This window comes from Balaenoptera borealis (genome assembly GCF_965194805.1).
Source record: "Balaenoptera borealis genome assembly, chromosome: 1".
NCBI lineage: Eukaryota > Metazoa > Chordata > Mammalia > Artiodactyla > Balaenopteridae > Balaenoptera > Balaenoptera borealis.
Window position 1 is genome coordinate 154,084,649 of NC_138860.1, and position 22,383 is coordinate 154,107,031.

General features: G+C 48.0%; 1 protein-coding gene across 1 annotated transcript in view; it reads left to right on the plus strand.

Annotated features, from left to right (window-relative positions):
* AGBL4 (AGBL carboxypeptidase 4) overlaps positions 1-22,383 on the plus strand; it is a 1,392,661-nt gene that overhangs the window by 1,328,579 nt on the left and 41,699 nt on the right. The gene's annotated exons all lie outside the window — the stretch shown is intronic.

Genomic DNA, 22,383 nt, shown 5'->3' on the forward strand with positions numbered 1-22,383 from the left:
AATTTATTTATTTATTTATTTTTGGCTGCGTTGGGTCTTCGTTGCTGTGCGTGGGCTTCCTCTAGTTGTGGTGAGCGGGGACTACTCTTCGTAGCGGTGAGCAGGCTTCTCATTGCAGTGGCTTCTCTTTGTTGCGGAGCATGGGCTCTAGGTGCGCAGGTTTCCATAGTTGTGGCATGCAGGCTAGTAGTTGTGGCTCACAGGCTCTAGAGCGCAGGTTCAGTAGTTGTGGTGCACGGACTTAGTTCCTCTGCAGCATGTGGGATCTTCCCGGACCAGGGCTCGAACCCGTGTGCCCTGCATTGGCAGGCGGATTCTTAACCACTGCGCCACCAGGGAAGTCCCCATCCCCCTCTCCTTCTGTCTCTCCCCCCAACTCCCGCCTTGTGTTTTTCTCTCCTTACTTCATGTGATGTGTTCCTCCCTCCCCTCCTCCATCTTCTCTCCTTTCCCCACCATCCTTTCCTCTCTCTCTCCCCTTAGCCTCCCTCCATCTTCCCCGCCTTCCTGCTCATCCTCTGTGCATCTTTCTCTCTGCCTTTGCGTTTCCTTTGCCAACTCGCTTTTCCTCTTGGCTTCCTCATAAAATGTCCCCGAGAACCCCCAAGCCTGTCATGATGAAATTAGAGGTCGCTTTCTAGCTTGCTTGATTTTTTAGGGACTATTTAGTAATTCTAGTTTCCTGAGTATTGATTTTCATTTCAAGGTCAGTACATAAGGGTTGTGACAGATTGTGACAGTTTCTGCTTTTCTTTACTTTTTGTTTTTGGATTGACCCATTTCTCCTTTCTGAACACTTTTAGTTTTCTCAGGGAAAGAATTATAGTTGATGGAAAAGAAAGGGAAAGGATAATATTAACTCTCTATATACAAACTCTCTCTCCCCAGAAGTGGAAGTGCTCCTTTCAGCCTTGATTCAACCCTTGGGGAGTGTTTGTGGAGTTCTTACCACACTCTGTGCAGGAAAACTTCCTTTCTGGTCGAGACATGACTTAGCACTAGTCCACACAGTCGGTTGCACCCTCGTGGCTCTGGGGGGTCCAGTAACCTAGCTGGGAACATGGGGGCAGGGTGATGGCCTCAGAGGGAGGGGCAAGCAGTAGTCAGACAAGGTGTTAGACCAGTGTTTCAGATCCAGTACCTCACTGGAGAGATTGTGGTAAGAACTGAGGGAGAGTCCCCACCCAGTCACCAAGACTGGGACAGTCACCTTGAAGTCTGCTTTAATAACTACCTGGCTCACCGGCCAATGGAGTAGGCTCTGCTCTGCAGCAGAGGACCCTTGGTTTCCAAAGTCCTGGCCATCTCTATGTGCCACACACACACACACACACAGACACACACACACACACACACGCACACACACACGATGGTGTACGGCCCGTTGCTTCCCCAGGATCCGCTAACTCCTGTGCTCCACGCATACGCACATTCTGTGCTGCCCCTGCCTAGCTCACCCCTGATGTGGTGGCAAAGGAGATAGAGGGAGTTGTCTGAAAGAAGAGTTTGAGCATGCGCACCAAAGGCATCCCACATGTGAGCCTTACCTCAATGAGATAAGGGTCCCTCCAGGTGTGGCCTGCACTTAGTTTGTGGCTGATTTCTGATGTCCAGTTTGATGGGTTCTCCTACCCTATCTCAGCACCTCCAACATGCTTTTGTGTTAGAAGCAAATGTTTCTCTCAGTAGAAGGCCGCTCCCTTGGCCCAGGCCCAGGGTGTCCTCTCCTCAACACCCAATCCTCAGTCATCAAAAGTAAGTACACCATTAGCACATGCCAAGAATCCTGCTAGGCACTGGGGTAAAATACGGACCAAGAAGGCGTGGTCCCTGACTCACTGAGCTTTTGGTCTACTTGGGGAGCCGGAAAAGGAAAGAGGCAGCTATAATCTGTGGGGTAAGTTCTGTGGTGCAGGAATTCCAGAGAGCCATGGGAAATGTTCATTTAAATATATATATTGAGGGTCTGCCATAAGCCAGGTAAAGTTCTAGGCACAGGGGATGTATAGCAGGGAACATACTGAAGACAAAAATGTCTGCATATGGGGGTAAGAGGAGACTCAAACACAGTTTCGGGAAGTCAGGGAAGGCTTCCCAGCGGAAGAGACATCTAAGCTGAGTTTTTAAGAGTGAGTAGAGATTAGGCAGATTGCTTGGGGTGGGTCGTTGTAGGGAGGGCGTTGCAGACAGAAAGGGGAGGAAGGAAGGTAGACTGTCAGAGCTGTAAGGGGTCGGGTATGGCTGAAGGACTTCAGATGCAGGAGATGAGACCAAAATGGCAGCCCGTTAGGAATTTAAGCGGTAAGGACTATGAAGGCAATGGAGAGCAGTAGAAGGGCTTTAAAGAGCAGCGGGGAGCCCCTCTGGCTGCAGTGGGAAGGTTAGATTGGAGGGGCCAAGGCTGCAGACAGAGCCACACTAGGAGGCCGTTATGACAATCCAGGTGGGAAATGACTCAAGCCTAGACTTGGGCGGTGCTGTGGAATATTTAGAATGTGGCACTGAGAAGACTTGGGGAGTGAGTGGATGGGGATGTCGGTGGGGACGAGAAGCCAGCGTTTGGAAGGGCTTAAGGGTGATGGGTAGCAAGGCTGCGCAGGAGCTGGGCAGGCCGCGGTGCTGTTGGGTCACCCCGTCTTATCTGTCATCTAGGGGAAAAGAAGAGAAATCTGGAGTTTCTCCAGGGAAGTGCAGGCCAGTTCAACACACATGAGTGTGATTTAACCTGGTTCTTGTTTGAAATGCATTAAAAAAAAAAAAAAAAAAAAAAACCTCTCCTAGCAGAGGGAGATTTCAGGCAGACAGATTGTGATCTTTGTTGGCTGCTGACTCTGTGTCCCAATCAGAAAAAGAAATTACATGGTCTGATAGGAATGGCAATATGGTCTGGGAGGAAGTGTCCTCTAGACTGGGAGTCAGGAGACCTGGATCTGATGACAGCACCGACATCTTCCCACCCTTCAGCAATCCTCCAGCCTCCCTGAGGAAAGCTTCGTCACCTTCACAAAGGCACCAGGAACCTTCCTGCTTTCTTAACCCCTGCTGTGGGAATAATATTCATGAAAAGAGAGCAGACTTTCAATTGAGACAAATCTGGATTTGAATCCGGGCTCAGCCATTTACAGGATGTGTCACCATGGGCAAGTTATATAGCCTCACTGTGCCTCAGTGTCCTTGTCTGTAAGAGGAGGACCTAGTAATACTCAACCTCATTGAGCTGCAAGGAGATTAAATGAAACAGTATACATGAGTGTGCACCGTAAGCTTTAAATATTAAGCGGCTATTGGTTAAAACATCGAAAAGGTTTACGTGACTATGAATGAGGACCCGCATTTATGTTAAAGAAGGTAGTCAGGGCTGTTAGAGCAAAAGGCCAGGGGCTGTGTTGGTAGGGTTCGCGGGGCAAAAGATCTTGGTGGGGTCACCGTAACGGAGGACCTGGACCTCAGAACGCCATGTGGTTCACACAGCGAGTGGGTATGTGCAGTTCCCACGATGAGGGGTTTTATGTCTGTCATCCAGAGTATGCCCTTCCCAGCATCAGGGTCCATGAAGGCCAGATTAGCTATCCAGAGGATGCTGGGTGAGAGGAAGACCAGAGAAGGGCTAGGGGAGGTGGGGAATCCTGAGAGATAGTTCACCAAGGCCCACAAGAGTGTCCACCTCCTCACCTTCCAGAACATATGTATCTGTCAGTTTAATTTTTCTCCCTGGAAAAGCACCAGCTAAACATTACCAGGGTCTTGCTCTCTGGCTCTCCTCCCCACTACATCAGGGTAATATAGCCATGGACACTGATGCTTCCCTAGCTGTGTGACCTTGGGCTGGTTATCTCACCACTCTGAGCCTGTTCCCCCATTTGTAAAACAAAAATAATACTACTCACTTTGCAGGCTTATCAGGGTAGCGAAAAGATGCAATATGTCTCCAATCCCCTTGCACTGCCTGGCACCTGATAGGAACTCAACAAATGTTCCTCTGTCACCACTTTTCTCATCCCCATGCAGACTGCATGACTTTCCTTCCACTGGTTGAATCTTCAACCCGATGATCTGTCTTTGAATCCAGCAACCGGGGGTTTGAATCCAGCAACCAGGGGTTTGAATCCTGATTCCGTCACCATTACTGGGTAGCCTCAAGCAGGCCCTGTCCCTTCTCTTAGGCTCAGTGTCTGATACTTCCTACCTGTCAGAGCTGCAGAATGAAACTATGTGTGGATTTGTCTGTATTCTGGTTCCTTCCAGCTCTGATACTCTAAGATTTTTCTGATTCTAAAATTTAAAATTTTATAATTCCCTGTTTAGATGAATTTATGATATCAAGAATCCACAGTTGTGTTATGTATGAGTCTTAAGACTGAGTGACCCCATGAGCATGAGTTTCAGTCCAATAGGGAAAATCAGCACAGAAGTGTCCTGGACAATTGATCAAGCCAAGCCGATAGCTATTTTCATTCTTGTAGTTAAAGGGTTCTTAATCGAGGGCTTTATGGATGGGCTTCAAGAAGAGCCTACGAACTGTCTAAAATTTATGCAAAACTGTGAGTAAAGATGTGGAGTTCATTTTCTGGGAGGAAGACTTCTAACTTTCAACAGGATCTAAATGAAGCCATCCTCAGAGGCTGCTGCCCTGGCTGGTGGTCTCTGTCCAGGTTGTAGCAAGAATACAGCTCTGATCAGAGGCGCGGGTGTGAGCTCTGCTTTCTGTCATTCTAGCTGAGGACCCTAACCCAGTTATTTAACCTCAGTTTCTTCATCAGGAAAGTGCAGATAATGATTACTTACTTCACAGTGTTGTTTGGAGGGTTACGTGGGAGAAAGCGGATAAATGACTGGGCACATACTCAGTGCCATTAAATACTAGTTCCCTTGCCTTTCCTTCCTGTGGTTTGTTGTTTCTGTTGTTGTTGTGAAACGATAAATTCCTGAGAATTTTGGACCATTCTTCAGCAAACCTTATTTACATTTTACTGGCCTGCCAAGTAATAAATATGCTCTGTTCAAACAATTTAAAAAAAAAGAGAGAGAGAGAAAGGCTAAACTGGAATCATAAAATAACCCAGAGCTTCTCTGGCCTTTGTTTATGGTCTGGTTACAAGCCAAAAGGAAATAGCTCTTTGACATAATGGATGAGAAAAACATTGGAAACAGAGACCTTGGGTCCTAAGCAGACTGTTTTCCACACACACTTATAGATGTGGACACCTTGAAATCAGAAAATGCTGGCTCTAGGAGAAGGGAATGGCCGCTGTAGCCAAGACAAAACGCAGAGCTTTAGAACTCAGTTAGTTATCTTGGTCTCAGTTCAGAGCCCACTATGTGCCTCATACTGGGTCCTCTGAAACATACAGCAGACATTGAAGATACCATTTATTTACTCATCCATCCCACAAAACTCACTAGACACTAGAAATAGGCAGATGAATAAGGCATGGTTCCTGCCTTCAAGAAGGAGACAGTTTTTTGTTTTTTGTTTTTGTTTTTTTTAATTAATTAATTTATTTATTTATGGCTGCGTTGGGTCTTCGTTTCTGTGCGAGGGCTTTCTCCAGTTGCGGCGAGTGGGGGCCACTCTTCATCGCGGTGCGTGGGCCTCTCACTATCGCGGTCTCTCTTGTTGCCGAGCACAGGCTCCAGACGCACAGGCTCAGTAATTGTGGTTCACGGGCCCAGTTGCTTCGCGGCCTGTGGGATCTTCCCAGACCAGGACTCGAACCCGTGTCCCCTGCATCAGCAGGCAGATTCTCAACCACTGCGCCACCAGGGAAGCCCTAGAAGGAGACAGTTTTGAGAGGAGGGGAAAAGGTAGAGACAGCAGCACAGAGGGATAAATGATCAGGCAGAGGGAAACTCTGCTAGTTGGGGATGCACATGGGAGCCGTCTCACCCCGCAGGAGCGGTGAAGAAGGAGAGGGAGGAAAGACTTCCTGGAGGAGGAGTGACTAGGGCTCAGGCCTCCAGGGTGGATGGGATGCAGGCAGCAGAAGCAGGGTAGAGCCGCCTTCCTGGTAGAGGGAGACATACAGGAGAAAGCCCCGATGCCAGCGAGAGGATGTGCGTCCAGAGTATTGGAAGGAAGTTGGAGCTGGGCCAGAAACAGCAGGTAATAAATAAATATAGGCAGAAACAGACCATGAATAGAAGGAGAAAGATTTGTGAGCTATGTAACAGGTACATTAAACAGGAAACACTCACAGCGTACAATTATAAAATAGTTTTTGTCTCCCATTGACCCTGCACATAGATGCGTATGGATTCTACATCTAGATCTAGAGATATAAAAGCTCTTACAGACCCCATGACTTTCTAATCACTCTCAGGAAATTAAAAGCTTTCTAATTAATTCTGGTCACCAAACAGTCTCAGTTCAGCAATGACTGTGTCTCGTCCAATCAAAGCCATTGAACCTCTTCAAAGTAAAACCTTCCACATCCTCTAGCCCAGGCCTGTCTCAGACAGGCTGCTCGAGGAGACTCCCATTTCCCCAACTTGATTTCCAGCCCTTTCCCCCATCTGGCTAACCCTAGATGTTTACCCCTCCAAGATGGAGCAGGATGAGGGAGAGGAGGAAAGTGTAGGAAAGGTCTTGGGTGACTGGTACTCCCTGAGAGGGCCTGGCAGTCCCTTGTGGGCCTCCTCAGACACACCTGCCCCGGGGCTGGAGAGCGCTGACGTGGGCAAGTGCATGTGCTCAGGCCGGTTGTTCATGGGTCCTCCCTCAGTCCATGGTGATCTGGGGTTCACCTCTGTTAGGGCACTGCACCCTACAGTGGCCCTCTTGCCTGAAGGAGAGCTAAAGTTTGCAAATCTGGTTTTCTGGTTTCCTTTTGCAAGTCCTGCCTGATAGTTTCCTACCTCACTTTGCAATGTGGTATCTACAGACTTGGGATCTCAGCAAAACCAAGACTAAGACAGTTCCACCTTAATAACATGTTTTATTATCTAACTGGTAGAATTGACTATTTTGGGTGATTGCTTGGGTGTGGAGGTGAAGGAAGAAGTCAAGGAAAATGCCCAGTTTCTCAACTTGAACAACACGGCGGACGGTGGCTCCAGTCACTTAAACACAACTATTGGAGAAAGGGGCTGGAGAGGGGGATATTCTGAGCTCTGTTTGGGATGTGTTAAGTGTAGGGGGCTCATGTGACATACAAATGGAGAAGTTTGGTAGGCAGATGGTTCTATGGGCCGGAATTTCTGGGGAGAGACCTGGGCTTCAGACAGGCTTTTCCACAAGCTATTGTAGAGTCATAAGGAAGGAAGGGATTTTCTTGGTGTGCACAGTCAAGGTGGGCTTTCCCTTGAGTTGGTGAAAAGAATGCTGGGCTGGGAGTCAAGATCCCAGTTCCAGAACAGCCTTCTGCCCTTCCCCTCCCCATAAAGCTGTGTGACCTTGGTTAAATCATTTTACTTCTCTGGCTAAAGCCTGGTACTCAGTGAATGTGAATGAATGAAGGAATGAATGAAATGGAAGCAGGCTTCACCTGCATCTGCTAGTTGGCTCACTAATAGGACAGCGAGTATGAATATGTATGTGTGCTGGGGTGGTTAGCAGGAGGAGGGGAGTACTGCCTGGGTTTTCTTTCTTGGGGAGGAAGCTTCACTTTTTATACAGAAGAGTAGGAAGCAGTCAGGTCTGACCTGTTGGGTGGCACGGAAAGATACCCAGGTACTTCCCAGTTCCTATTTGTGATGGCCAAGGTCAAGCCTTTGTTAAGATTCATAAACAAAAAAATGCTTCAAAAAGAGGGTTTTGGGAACAGACGACTAAACGGGACTGAATGACTGGCTGAATGAATGAATGATTAATAGTAGTAGTAGTAATGGTAAAAGTAATAATGTTGAGATGTACTTCATGAGATGGGTCAGGCTCCCTGCATTACAGGATTGGCTTTGCCTCCAACTTGCCATGTAGGTTTGGGGAGTTCCTTTCTCTTTGGGTCCAAATTTTCCTATCTTTAGATTAGAAGATGAAATGATATGATCTCCAGGTTTATTTCCAAATCATTAGGTAGATAGATAGATAGATAGATAGATAGATAGATAGATAGATAGATAGACAGACAGACAGATGGATATAGAAAGGATCATTTGATTTTTGGCCTTTGAGATAAGTACCTTTTTTTTTAAACATCTTTATTGGAGTATAATTGCCATACATTGTTGTGTTAGTTTCTGCTGTATAACAGAGTGAATCAGTTATACGTATACATATATCCCCATATCCCCTCCCTCTTGCGTCTCCCTCCCACCCTCCCTATCCCACCCCTCTAGGTGGTCACAAAGCACCGAGCTGATCTCCCTGTGCAATGCGGCTGCTTCCCACTAGCCATCTATTTTACATTTGGTAGTGTATATATGTCCATGCCACTCTCTCACTTTGTTCCACCTTACCCTTCCCCCTCCCCATGTCCTCAAGTCCATTCTCTACGTCTGTGTCTTTATTCCTGTCCTGCCCCTAGGTTCTTCAGAAGCTTTTTTTTTTTTTTTTTAGATTCCATATATATGTGTTAGCATATGGTATTTGTTTTTTTCTTTCTGACTTACTTCACTCTGTATGAGAGACTCTAGGTCCATCCACCTCACTACAAATAATTCAATTTTGTTTCTTTTTATGGCTGAGTAATATTCCATTGTATATATGTGCCACATCTTCTTTATCAATTCATCTGTCGATGGACACTTAGGTTGCTTCCATGTCCTGGCTATTGTAAATAGTGCAGCAATGAACATTGTGGTACATGACTCTTTTTGAATTATGGTTTTCTCAGGGTATATGCCCAGTAGTGGGATTGCTGGTCATATGGTAGTTCTATTTTTAGTTTTTTAAGGAACCTCCATACTGTTCTCCATAGTGGCTGTATCAATTTACATTCCTACCAACAGTGCAAGAGGGTTCCCTTTTCTCCACACCCTCTCCAGCATTATTTATAGATTTTTTTGATGATGGCCATCCTGACTGGTGTGAGGTGATACCTCATTTTAGTTCTGATTTGCATTTCTCTTAATAATTAGTGATGTCAAGCATCCTTTCATGTGTTTGTTGGCAATCTGTATGTCTTCTTTGGAGAAATGTCTTTTTAGGTCTTCTGCCCATTTTTGGATTGGGTTGTTTGTTTTTTTGATATTGATCTGCATGAGCTGCTTGTATATTTTGGAGATTAATCCTCTGTCAGTTGCTTCGCTTGCAAATATTTTCTCCCATTCTGAGGATTGTCTTTTCTTCTTGTTTATGTGTTCCTTTGCTGTGCAAAAGCTTTTAAGTTTCATTAGGTCCCATTTGTTTATTTTTGTTTTTATTTCCATTTCTCTAGGAGGTGGGTCAAAAAGATCTTGCTTTGATTTATGTCATAAAGTATTCTGCCTATGTTTTCCTCTAAGAGTTTTATAGTGTCTGGCCTTAACATTTAGGTCTTTAATTCATTTTGAGTTTATTTTTGTGTGTGGTGTTAGGGAGTGTTCTAGTTTCATTCTTTTACATGTAGCTGTCCAGTTTTCCCAGCTCCACTTATTGAAGAGTCTGTCTTTTCTCCATTGTATATTCTTGCCTCCTTTATCAAAGATAAGGTGACCACATGTGTGTGGGTTTATGAGATAAGTACCTTTTACATATAGGGAAACTCAAGCCCAGAAAAGTCCAATAACATGCCCCGCGCTGCTCTCTCAATTCTGCCTGGTAGGTTTTGTCTTACTTTCCTCCCTGCTCTACAGTTGGCCCAGTTTCCCTTCCTTTCGTGTAGGACAAAACCCCACAGAGGTTGGGACCCACCAGCCAGCTCTTGCCCATCCTATAGCCCCACTGTCTGTGACCCCTGCCCCCAGCCTTGACATGTTTGTAGTCTCTGATCACCCAGACGTATTGCCACCCAGACCCTGTCTCTGTGGTGCCCCAGCTCAGCTGCCTTGCTCTTTGTGAACCCGGCCTTGGCCCTCCCATCTCCCACCTCCAGATCAAAGCGCACCTTCTACCCAGGCCTGGAAAACCAAAATGTCATTACCTTCCCGCAGCCTCCCACATCCCCCCAAAATGAGGTTTCTAAGGGTTTTATCTGCTATTGTCAAGTTTATAGCCATAATTCGAAATGCTGTTAATATTACTGACAGCAGAGAGCTACAAATTACAAAGTTGTAAACTTATTTTATGGTGATAACTGTCAACCTTCACTAGCAGCGCTGCAAGGCTCCATGGAAACCAAGTTGCTGATAAAAATAGTTGATATTGTCTCAGGATTATGGCTGTGAGCTGACAGTCAGAGAAATGCCGGCTGGTTCTTCGGAAATTTGAACCTGTTTGTGTATATTCAAGTTCACTTGCACACTTATATACACACTTACTTGTGTATCTATTATCTTATTGTACAAATGTGGGGAGAGGCCCCAAAGTAGAAGGACTTTACCCCAAGTCTGTTCCAAGCAGTTGCAGATTTGGGTCTCTGACCAGCCCAAAGGACACCGAGAGGGACTGTCTGCCATATTGTAGGTGTTTATTTATTTATTATTTTTGGCGGCGTTGGGTCTTCGTTTCTGTGCGAGGGCTTTCTCTAGTTGTGGCAAGCGGGGGCCACTCTTCATCGCGGTGCGCGGGCCTCTCACTATCGCGGCCTCTCTTGTTACGGAGCACGGGCTCCAGACGCGCAGGCTCAGTAGTTGTGGCTCACGGGCCTAGTTGCTCCGCGGCATGTGGGATCTTCCCAGACCAGGGCTCGAACCCGTGTCCCCTGCACTGGCAGGCAGACTCCCAACCACTGCGCCACCAGGGAAGCCCCATTGTAGGTGTTTAATAAGTAATTGTGGAGTGGATGAATGCCTGGAACACTTGAAGGGCTTAGGCTATATTGAGAACAAAGGTATTGAAAATTTTCTGTCTTTACAGTAAACAAATAAAACCAAAGCAGCTTTGGAAGTACTGATTTGGGGGAACAGGGTCCCCTATGTGGTAAATTGGCTTAGGCATCTTAGTTGACACTATAAAGCTCCATATTAGCCCACAAGGCAAATGTATCAACCCGCACAACCACCGCACACTGTTCTCCTGCCAGAATTGATGCCGACTGGCTGCATTAACAGAGGCCAATGTTGGGAGCAAGGAGGTGCCAGCCTTTCTTTGCCCTGTTGTGTCACTGACCCCTGGAGCCCTGGGTTCATTTCTGCCTACCCCCCAGCTAGGCAGGCCATTGAGAAAATGGTGCATGGCCTCTGAAGACCTAGGATGGGAGGGGAAGATAAAACTTGATTTACCATGTGTCCAGGTTTGCCTGGGACTGAGGGGTTTCCTGGGACAGGGGACTTGTGGTGCTAAAACCAGGACAGTCCTGGGTAAAGCAGGATGGTTGGTCACCCTACCCAACACTGTGGCCTGTGAGGAACTGGCCAAGGAATTGGGGATATTCTCCTTGGAAAGAAAACATCTGGACTCTTTGCTTTGGTCAATTTCTAAAGAGTCATCCTGGAGCAGAGGGAGTACATCTGTTCTATGCGGCCCTAGAGGTCAGAGCGAGAGCCAGTGGAGGCAGCTCCAGCTTGAACCTCTGCGTGGGGGAGAATGGAGACCACACTTACTGAGCACTTACTATGCGCCAGGACCTGGCCTGGCTTCTGGGGATGCAGCGAAGAGTGGTAACAGTGTCTGCCTGGAGAAGTTCCTGTGCGGTGGGCAGACAGGTGGGCGAGTGTCTGCAGCACAGTGTTGTGACAGAGGGGGCGCAGAGGGTGGTGAGAAAGGGCACCGGCCTGGAAGGGGCTTGCAGGCAAGGCAGGGAGGGCGGCGTGTGCAGAGTCTGGAGCCCTGGGAGAGCTGCTTCCCTCCTTTGGGCAAGTCTGGGCCTTGGGGTGCAAGCTGGGGAGTGAGAGTCAGTGAGGCTGGAGAGGTCTGTGGGAGCCAGTTGGTGAAGGACTGATGATCTGCTGGCAAACCAGCGTTGCAGGGAGAGCATCGTGGCAGCGGGGAGGCCAGGGGGACGGTCAGGGGAGATAGGAGCGGGCAGCGGATAGATGTGTACCACCTCACCAAGCCACACTCCTCTGCTCTGCCTTCTTCCCGCTCCTTTCATCTTTAAAAGGATGTGCTCCCTGGACACTGGCTCTGAAATTAAGTGGAAGTTCCCCCTTTTCCTGATTTCTGGAGGGAACAAACAATTTCAGTTTCTCAGATCGTCACATCTGACCAGAGGTTTGGGGCTATCTTATTGGCATTGTTGTTGTGAGGTGGACGTGTGCTGATGTGAGACTCTTGAGCCCTGGACTTTGTTCATCTGGTTTTGGCCACTGACTTGCTGTGTGTGTGATGCTGAGCAAATCACTAGCCTTCCCTGGATCCCACTTTCCCTTCTGTGAAATGGTGGGTTTGGACAAAGGGCCTCCGTCCTCCAGGCCTCATTCAAAGGGCCTATTGAGCTTGGGTCTAACTCGCGTTTATTGAACATCTAGGTATTGGGCACAGTCACCCCTACGATTTTCTTAACCCACTGTGGGCACAGCCCAGTTGCCACAGGTCCACCAACTCTCCCTTTCTTCCAGAAAGATCTGGAGCCAGCACTTCAAATCTCACTTCCCAAGCAGTAGGCTGCATGCCCGGCGGGACATGCTGTCTGTCTGGGGTTTCTTATCCTTCAATATTTTCCTCAAGATGATATATGTCCTGCCAAGAAGAGGAGGCAGCTGCCAACCCTGTCCGAGGCGAGGGCCCTTAGCTGAAGCTGTGGCCATGCCTGGCGTGTTGATGTGTCTGGAGAGGCAGGAGGTGGGAGTTGTGATGGGGAGGATGAAAAATGGAACCTAGAGGGAGCAGGAGGTCAGGACCACTGCTCTCAGTCTAAGCACATTTTGCCATGAGTCAGTGGAGACAAGAGAGGAGACAGGATGCTTGGATTTCCGTTCAAAGCAAAATATATTTACGATACTTAGAGAGCACCTGCAGGATGCTGAGCCCTGAATGGGCCATCAGGAAGTGAACAGCCCTTATTGGTGTAAAAAGTGCATTCAGAGCCATCATCTTGTTTGATCCCCCCAGCAGTCTAGACAGATGAGTATTATTATCTATCTTCATAAACAAGGGAGGGGGCGGTGCATGTTGTCCCTGAGTGCCTATCTTTAGCCACAACCAGTTCCCGGCTCCAAAAGTGCAGAAACAGTCGAATAGAGGAAGCCTGCTCAGGTGACAGTTTGTAGATGGTGGAGCAGTCCCCTCCCAGAAGCTTGGATTTGTTTCTTCCTTTACCAAGTCCAAATCTCATTGCCCCACTAGAGGACAGTTTCTTTGAAGAAACCAGCCAGATGGTTGAGGACCTAATTATAGCTGAGATGTAACTGAGAGATGCCATTGTTTGATAAGAGGAGGAAAAGAGCTTGGCGTTTGGAGCCAGGCTGACCTGGGTACAGATCTTGGCTCTGCTATTTACTGGTTGTGTGACCTTGGGCAAGAGACCTAAGCTCTCTGAGCCCGACTTTGCCTATCTATAACAGTGATGATTATGCTACTTACCTCATAGGGTTGTTTCAAGTAGATAGAAACATAAAAAAAAAAAAAAAACTCAGGTGCCTAATAAATTACCTGAAACGTGGTAGGCACTCAATAAATAAGAATGTTATTATTACTGTTTCTGGTCAAGTACTGAATTGGGTGAAATCTAAGTAATAAATGTCTGGACCATCAGGAAACAGTGATATCAGTGCAGGCTGGAGGTTTCATGGAAATTTCCATGAAGGGTTCTTAAGATTCTAAAGGGGTTCCTGAGATTCTTAAATAGCAGCAATCCTTTTAAAAGTGTGTTTGGATTTCTCAGATAACCCAATAGAGTCAGACTCCATCATCTGCGTTCATGTGCAGAGTTTAGAACTTCTTATCAGGACAAAGTCATTAATGATCAGTCTCAGTCTATGGTCAAGATGTGGGACTGAGACCAAGACTCAGGGTGGGACAAGGTTAGGTATTTGGTGCTCAGAGACAATATATGTAAGCACTCCTTAATCCTGGTGTTGAGGAAACAGTAACATGCTTAAGTTCTCCTTATGGAAGGTAAGGACTGGAAAGTGCCATGATTTTTATTTATTTTTTAATGTGATCACAGACAAGTGACACTCCACCTCAGTGCCTCGGCGGCCCCCTCTCCCTGCTGCTGAATTTGTGAATGCTTGTGCAGAGCAGATGGCAGGGTATTTAAGAAATGGTTTTGAAAATTAGTCTTCCCTGTACTCAAGGAAGCGATGATTCTTGATGAAGGGGAGGAGGGGGCCCATGGGGAGAATTTGGAGGCACCCTGCCCTTCAGGACAGAAATCTGGACTAGAGTAGGGGCGGGGCAGGGCAGGGCCAGAGGAGGCGCTGGGCTGGTGCAGAGGCAGCCAATGGGAACCCAAACCAGTTCATCGCCCGTCCTGTGTCTGCAGGGACGTGCACAGGATCCTGGCTCCACTGAGAGCTAGTAACCCACAGACCTGAGCCAGAGGCTCGCCTCTCCTCCCCTCCCCTCCCTCCGCCTCTCATCTGCCGGCCTGGCGGTGACCGCCAGCTGCGGCTCCAGCTCCGTTGCTGTTGTCTGAGGTTGAAGTGCCCTCTCCTGGCCCCCAGGGTGCATGGCTGCCTTTGAGAGTCTGGCTTCATCCCGCAGAGGGTTGGGAAGCCGCCAAGTCCTTTGTCTGGGCTGGGAGGAGGGAGGGACACATCCACTCACCTCTCCCAGTTTTCTTCCTGCGTGGGCATGCCCCCCTCCCGACTATTTCTTCCCTCTCCCCTCTGTCTCTGTCTCTCTCTCCTCTTCCCCGCTTCTCTTCTCTGTCAGTCTATTGGACTCTGTCTCTCAGACAGACACAGGCACTCACACAGTGTCTAGTGTGCCCTCCCTCACCTCCGCCTGCTGTCTTCTCTTTCCCCCCAGCCTCCTGTCTCCCCTCCCCTCTCCTCCACTTCTCCTTTCTCTCTCCTTCTTCCTCATTAGTTCCCTTCCTCTCTTAAGACAAATAGTGGAAACGTTTTGCACCAAATCTGCGTTGGATTCCAGTGTCCTCTGCTTACACTCTCTTGTGCAGGTGCGCAGAGCTCCAGCCCCTTAACTGGTGGTGGTGAGGACTAAAGGGGCACCGGCAGCCTCTGCACTCCTTCCCCTTCCGTCTCCTCGCAGCCCCACTAGGCTTTCTATTCTTCCTCTCCTCTCCAATCCTCCGCCCTCCCTCCCTCTTCCCCTTTCCCCTCTCCTCACACCTCAGTACAGATTCAGATTCAAATACCACTTATTGAGCTCTTCAGAAAAGTGGGGACTTGACCTTCACCTTGAAGGAGCTGTCTTTCAGGGCTCACAGTCTCTCTTTTCTGCCTCCCCAAGTGGGCAGAGTGGATTTTTGACAAAGTGTGCCATCCGGACCTGTGAACTGAGCTAAGGGACAACCAGAGGGTGTAAGGATGTCAAGAGAGTCCCTCTTCCCAGTGTGTCCTTGGTGGGAGTGTGGGGAGAAGTCATCTCCCGAGGTCCCACATGACGTCCTGGTGTATGTGTCGGTGGGCCAGTTATTTTCACGTGCTTGCCATTTATTTACTGTGTGTGCTAGTTACAACAAAAGCCCATGCCACACTAAAGCCACACAAAGAATTTCCCAGCACTGAGCTCTTAAGGAGACCTCTCACCCAGGGTCCCATGTTGGGAGGAGTGACCTGTGGCCTCTTAAGCGTTCCTTCAGCAGATGCCAGCACAAGTGTCACGAGGTTGCCTCTCACAGTGTCCCCCGAGGAGAGCCGAGGGTACGATCCCAAACACGCTCCAGGTCGCAGCTATCTGACGTCTAGCCGGCTGCTGCACCAACACAGGCTGCGTCTTCCACACCTGCCTCGGGGATTGTCGAGTCTCTCAGCCCAGCTACAGAGAAGCCAGGACAGCCAACTGGTCCAGGCTTAGGCAAGGGCCAGGACTGGAGGTGTATGAGCCAGTATGGTTCAGTGGTTAGGAGCCTGGGGTTCTGCAGTCATACAGATCTGGTTTCAAACCTTAGCCCTGCCATTTCTGAGCCCTGCACAACTGTGGGCAAGTTGCTTGACCTCTCTGGACCCCAGACTCCTTATCCACCGAATAGAGATAATGGTACAAACTTCCCAGGGTTTTTGTGAGGTTAAATTAGAATGTAAGTACTTAACATGCTCACTGTCTCCGAGTCAGGAATGGTAGCTCTTATTACACATTACAATTCTGTGTGATCACTTCATGGGGATCTGCTGAGTAGGTGGTCCGGAGGCCAGCTGGTTGGGGACCAGACTTCCTGCCTGGATGGAGAACCATCCGGCCCCCCATAGAGACACGGGCAGCCAGACAACTAGTTTTAAAGCAAAGAGGATTCTTCTTTTGAGTTCTCCACGAGAAAACTGTGACTGTAGTCTGCCCTACTTATTTACACTAAGGGCAGACTGGGAAATCCCAAGTTCACTTCCCTTTGGCTAAGCATTTTAGTAATAATATTTGCAAGTGAACTTCTCTGGGATTTCTGGGAATGCACAGCCTTTAAAGCATGAGAAGATATCTGAGTCGTGGAAAGTTGGGAAGATTTTGAGAGAAGGAAGATATTTATTGATTGCCCGCCATGTACCAGGCACTGTGCTAAGTGCCTTGTTAGCTTATGTAATTCCCACAGCAGCCTTATGAAAGAGGCGCTATTTCTGTCTTGCACATGAGAAAATGTTGGCTCAAGATATGAACGTACCTGAGGTCGCACAGCTTACACGGGGCAGAGGCAGGTTCTGAACCCAGAGCCCGCAGCGCCTGCTCTGCTCCTGTGCTTACGATTTCCCTGCCTCACCCCACCCCTCCCCAACCCTCCAGCCGCCCCTGCTCCTTGGGGAGGCAGCAGACCACCAAGCCCTGGCGGAGCAGACCCCTCTTTCCAAATATGCCAGTTCATACCGCCCCTCATCTGCTCTGGTTTTCTTCTGAGTGACCGAGGGTTTTCACTTGGCCTGAGCTCCACCATGTCTCCTCACCAGAAGGTGACTGAGCAGGGAAAGTTACCGGGCTCTGCTGAAAGTCATTTTTAGATTCTGCAGCAGGACAAGTAGGAACAATGACTTCACATGTGCATGACTAATTCAAAGCACTTTAATCTTCAGAATGTCAAACTTTATGGTCAGTGGCTGTTCCACAGTGAGCCGTGGCACTGCGAAAATTAAAATAGCAGGATGGCAGGGCATGGAGACCGGGCGTCTTTGTAAGGGCAAACAACCTCCAGAGGTGATGGCTGGAGCTGTGGGCCAGCTTTGAAGTACAGACTGAAACTACAATGTCATTGTAAGTGACTGACCATCTAAGATTAAGATGTTCCAGGCAAATGGCCCACATTAGCGTGGATCTTTACTGCAACCCTGAAAGACAGGCATTATGGACCCCATCTGGAGCAAGAAGTGGGGGAGGAGATTGATGGTCAGGGCAATTAGGGGATTTGCCCAAGGTCGTGTAGTCAGCAAGTGCCTTTGCAGATTCTTAAGCTCAAAACTGTCAACTTTCAAAGTCTGCTCTGTTGCTGCCACATCAGTTGCCTTTTGCCTTCATGGCTTCAAAGCAACATGAACTCATCCATGTTGGATCCATCAATGATCTAAGACAAATTTGGAACAAGTAATTAATGTCTTACTTCATATAACCTTAGATCTGTGTCAAGAAACAAGACCTTAGGAAAAGTCCATTGGGTTCTGGCCTCCTGGAAGTCAGAGGACCCAGGCTGGAAACCAGACTACCAGAAAATTACTGTATGAATGGGAGAGTTTATATCTTCCCTCTCTGGGCTTTTGTTTTCTTATTTATAAAAGTGTTAGAGGGAGTTGTGCAAAATCAAATTTTTACCAAACACCCACTTTGTACCAGGTCCTGCTCTGGGCATTGGGAATCAAAGACGAATAAGACATTGCTTCTTCCCACATGGGGGCAGTTGAACCAAGGAGTCTCTAATGTCCTTCCCAGTTCAGACATCCTATGAAGTCAAATTCAGCCATAAGGAAGGATGGTGGGTCAAGGGACTTTGACCCTATACAGTGTGTCTTAGCTCTGCTAGAACCTAGACCCAGTGTTGGGAGCTGTACCCCAGTGGGCCCAGGGTCAAAACATACACAGAGACCCCTGGGTCCAGATAGATAGGCAAGTGAGCACATAGAAACCCAGGCACTGGCCATTCGTTTGTTCAATCATTCACTCATTTGTTTATGGAGGAGTTTCTGAGCACTCCTTCTGGGTCAGGCACCATACTGGGTGGCTAGAGATATAGAAATGGGTCAGAGGAGGCCCCAGTATTCCAAGATGGTATGTACAATCTGATGGAGAAGTTGATGTGCAGATATTACAATTAATGGACATTCTGGGGCCAGCCCAGAGACATGACACCACATGTATTCAGGAGCTGGGAATGTCTGGAAGCTTCAAGCACCAGGAAGGACTGTGGGTTCAGTACCCTTCCTTGCCCCACTGATGTTGGGCGTATCTAGGTGACCTCCTTTGGCAAACGGGAGGCTAACGGAACGGACCCGGATGGAGGTCTCCAACGTGCCTGTGCAGTTTGGCTTGGCACTGGCTATTCTAAAGATCCACCAGGAGAAGAGCATGCCACAGGGAGCCACTGCCACTTTAGCCTGGCCCCAGAATGAACACTGCGGACCCCCCTGCAGCCTGCAGCCAAGCCAGCCTGGAGCCCTACCTTCTGGCAGAGTTTATCCTTCATCAGTCAAACCAGCCACCTGCAGACTTGGAAGAGAGAGAATGGAAAAGATGGATGTTGTTTAAAAAAAATGGATACAGTTATTAGGGGAGAGAATGCTTGGAGACAGGGCTGAGCGGAGAGGTGAGGTCCTTATTTATGTGCCCTGCCCAGGAGTGTAGGTGCTAGTCATGCTGAGTGAGGGATGCCGTGATCAGATTTGCAGGATTCTCGACCCATAGAGAGAGGCAGCAACCATAAGACCCACTGGAGCTGGGGGGCCAATAGACTTCCCAGCTGAGCTTTCCATCAGGTTGGCATGTGAGGACCACAGCATCTTCTGTGCTCCCAGCTGTTGGGGAAAGTGTATCACAGAGATTCCCACCAAGGTACTGATACCACAGCCCATGCACAGCCTCATAAGGCCTGGAAGAGCCCAGGCTCTAGGCCCAGTAACCTCCAGAAAAAGGCAGCCCCTCCCTTCTTCCTTCATTGTGCAAACAAATATCATCACTTTCTCTGTGAGTCACAGCATGAAACATTGGGAAGCACTGGCTTAGCGTAAGGGGTCCAAGCCCTCCCCACCCTGCCAAGGACATGCTGTCTGCTCTGACCTGTTTCCTTCCCTGCAAGGTCTGTCTCCTTCAGGCCCCAGACATGTCTCCCTTCTCTCGGATGGCGGGCAGAGAGCAGAGATCCAGTGTTGCACCTTTGCATCCATAATATACTGTCTGAGGATTTTTTATTACCCTGTCGAGACAAAGAGCAATGGGCTGCATTTAAATTCAGGACCCAACTGACTGCAGCACCGTGTCTGAATCCTTCACAGCAGCCTCTGCTCTAGTTCCACGAGCTGCCGCCAGGCTGATCTATACTGAGCCTCTCTACTGGGTCCGCTGTCCCCACTTCCTCTGTCTCCCCTCCAGTGCTGGGCATCACATGTGCTTAGATGCCAAAAGAAAGGACACAGACGGTGTGGTGTAAGCCCAGACTGTGCTTGCAGCTCAGGAATGTCTGAGAGTAAAGAGGGCTGGAGCAGGTGGGGACACATTTCTGGAGGTGATGGGCCTTGATAATAAGATTTAGCAAGGCACGGTAGCTCACGATTTACAAGGCTCTCACATACACAGACAGGGTCTCAGTGAATCGTCACTACAACCCTATGAAGGAGAAACAATTATTCTCATTTTCCAGCTTAGACAACAAAGGCTCAGCCAGGTAAAATAACTTGATGGAAGTGCAGTGCCAGTAAGTGATTGTATAAGTCAGCGTTCTCCAGAGAAACAGAGCCAATAGGATGTGTGTCTATATAGAAAGGAATTTATTTTAAGGAATTGGCTCTTGTGATTATGGAGGCTGGCAAGTCCCAAATCTGCAGGGTGGGCCAGCAGGCTGGAGACCCAGGGAAGAGCCGATATTGCAGTTCAAGTCCAAAGGCTGTGCACTGTACAATTCCTTCTTGCTCAGAGGAGGTCAGTCCTTTGTTTCATTCAGTCCTTCAACTGATTGGATGAAGCTCATCAACATTATGGAGTGTAATCTGCTTTACTCAAAGTTCACCAATTTAAGTGATAATCTCATTCAAAACGTTCTCACAGAAACATCCAGAATAATGTTTGAACACTTATCTGGGCATCGTGGCCCAGACAAGTTGATATATAAAATTAGCCATCACAGTGGTAGAGCTTGTGTCTGACCCCAGGTCTGTTGGCTTCAGATCCTGAACTTGACTACATCAGACCACCCAAAGTGATCTGTTCTGGACTTTAAAGAAGAAGAATTTGAAAGAGTGGCATTTAGTTCATTTTAACAAATATTTATTGAGGGTCTTCATTGTGTCTAGATCTCTTGATACTGAGATTCAAAACAAAACAAAATAGCATCCAGCCTCACAGTCTAATGAAGGAGCTTTACAGTCCAGTAATGAAACAGGGAAGGCATTCTGGAGAGTAGATCATCCTGAATAAAGGCTGAATGGTAGAACTGAGCATGTTAAGAAATTGGCCTGTCTTGACTGGTGAGTTCATACAAGGGAGACTTAGGAACTGAAGTTGGAAAAGTCCTTTGGGGCCAGATGATAGAATACCTTGAATGCCCTAGTACTAATTTGAGGTTTTAGCTTATAGGCTACAGGGAGCCAAAGAAGTTTCCTGAGCAAGAGAGTAGCACGAAGAAATTACTGTATTAACAAGAGAAATGGGTAGTGTATATAGGAGGAGATAGAGAAGGGGAGTCAGGTTAGTTTACCCTAGACCAGTGAGCACGTCCTCTTGATATGATTTGGGAGCATTGTGAAATCCATACTTCATTCTCCAATCAAGAAAGAAACATCTGGGGACTTCCCTGGCCATCCAGTGGTTAAGACTTTGCCTTCCAGGACTTCCCTGGTGGTACAGTGGTTAAGAATCCACCTGCCAATGCAGGGGACATGGGTTTGATCCCTGGCCCAGGAAGATCCCACATGCCGCGGAGCAACTAAGCCCGTGTGCCACAACTACTGAGCCTGCATGCTGCAACTACTGAAGCCTGCACGCCTAGAGCCTGTGCTCCACAAGAGAAGCCACCTTAATTAGAAGCCCGCACAGCGCAACAAAGAGTAGCCCCCGCTCATCACAACGAGAGAAAGTCTGGGTGCAGCAACGAAGACCCAACGCAGCCAGAAAAAAAAAACAAACAAACTTCACCTTCCAATGCAGGGGGTACAGGTATGGTCCGTGGTCAGGGAGCTAAGATCCCACATGCCTCGTGGCCAAAAAACCAAAACATAAAACAGAAGCAATATTGTAACAAATTCGGTAAAGACTTTAAAAATGGTCCACATCAAAAAAAAAATCTAAAAAATAGCAGAAAGAAACATTTGGCAAGGGCCAAGAATTTCTGCCACCAACTGACTTCTCAGTGAAGTTTCAGAATTATGGAAGGGACTTGGCTAGGTGTCAGGCACTGCCCTTGGAATTTTCCATAATCTCAAAACAATCGTGTGAAGAAGACAGGGCAGAGATAATTGTTCTCATGTGACTGACGAGGGCATTGAAGGTCAGAGAGATGAAGTAACTTTCCCAAGGTCACAGCTGGTAGATGTGCATGTCAGGGTCTGGACTAGCCTTGTCTGATCCCACAGCCTGCACTCTTAACCACTAAGCAGCGGTAGAGGGTGGGGCTGGGAGAGTCCCTGGTGCTTGAGTCTTATAAAGAGAAAAGAGGAGTAAATGGAGGGGCAGAGAGAAAAACCAAAGAGTTGAGGAAACAGAGACCATTTTTTTTTAACATCTTTATTGGAGTATAATTGCTTTACAATGGTGTGTTAGTTTCTGCTGTATAACAAAGTGAATCAGCTATACATATACATATGTCCCCATATCCCCTCCCTCTTGCATTTCCCTCTCACCCTCCCTATCCCACCCCTCTAGGTGGTTACAAAGCACTGAGCTGATCTCCCTGTGCGATGCAGCTGCTTCCCACTAGATATCTATTTTACATTTGGTATGTATATATGTCCATGCCAATCTCTCACTTCGTCCCAGCTTACCCTTCCCCCTCCCTGTGTCCTCAAGTCCATTCTCTATATCTACATCTTTATTCCTGCAGAGACCATTTTTTGAAGACTCTAACGCCTTACCAAGGCCTGAGTCAGGAGTAGATGCTGGAAATAGAGACCCAGTCATATCTGGAAAGACAGAATGTCGGCTGGTGGACCTCAGAAGAGATGGTGATCCTTTGCCAGAAT